This window comes from Sorex araneus, chromosome 4 (assembly GCF_027595985.1).
Source record: "Sorex araneus isolate mSorAra2 chromosome 4, mSorAra2.pri, whole genome shotgun sequence".
Lineage (NCBI taxonomy): Eukaryota > Metazoa > Chordata > Mammalia > Eulipotyphla > Soricidae > Sorex > Sorex araneus.
Window position 1 is genome coordinate 218,712,073 of NC_073305.1, and position 1,036 is coordinate 218,713,108.

Below are 1,036 nucleotides of genomic sequence, written 5' to 3' on the forward strand. Positions count from 1 at the left end.
GGGGTCGCACTCAGGCACTCAGGAATGACTCCTGGTGGTGCTTGGGATGGGGGGGCGCCTATGGGATGCTGGGAATTGAACCCGGGTGGGCCTCGTGCAAGGCGAACGCCCTCCCCGCTGTGCTATCTCTCCGGCCCCCTACCAATCTGTCCCTTTTCAGCCCCAGGGATGTGGCGGGAACCAGGCCAGGAGGGAGTGTCTGCTCCCCGGTGGCTTGGCGTTTCCGTAATCTTTAGGGATGTGCCGTCTCTTTTCCACGAGCCTGCTGGCCATTTGTTCGTCGTCATTGCAAAAAAATGTCCATCCGGTTCTTGGATCAGTGTCTAAAACTAGGCTGTAGCACTGTCGCACTGGCGTCCCGTTGCTCAGCGATTTGCTCGAGGCGGGCGCCAGTAACGTCTCCACGGTGAGACTTGTTGTTACTGTTTTTGGCATATCGAATACGCCATGGGGAGCTTGCTGGCTCTCCGAGAGGGACGAGGAATCGAACCCGGATCGGCCACGTGCGAGACAAACGCCCTACCCGCTGTGCTATCTACTACTTTATAAAATAAAAAAATATTAAAATTATTAAAAAAAAAGGAAAGGAAAAAAGAAAAGGAAGACAACAGTCCAAGAGCAGGGAGCAGCCTCTGAATTATTCACAGGAGGACGAGGTGGGGAGTCTGGCGCCCCCTGGTGGCCGGACGCTGTGGTGCATGCGGCAGATTTTCAGGATATTTATTTGTGTGTCCTTGGACGGAACCGGACAATCATGCGTCCACGCGGACAGGTCTGCAGGGGTGAGACCGATGCTGCCCGACCCAGTCCTGTGGGCGCTACAAAGGCCCGCAGGACACACAGATACAGGGGGACAGGGAATGGAGAGATGGTGTCCATGGGCACAGCTTCTCGGTCACCAGCGCCGGAGTGACAGCACAGCGGGGAGGGCGCTGGCCTTGCACACGGCCCACCCTGGTCCAATCCTGAACCCCACCAGGAGTGACCCCTGAGCACAGAGGCAGGAGTCAGCCCTGAGCCACAGCTGCTCTGCCCT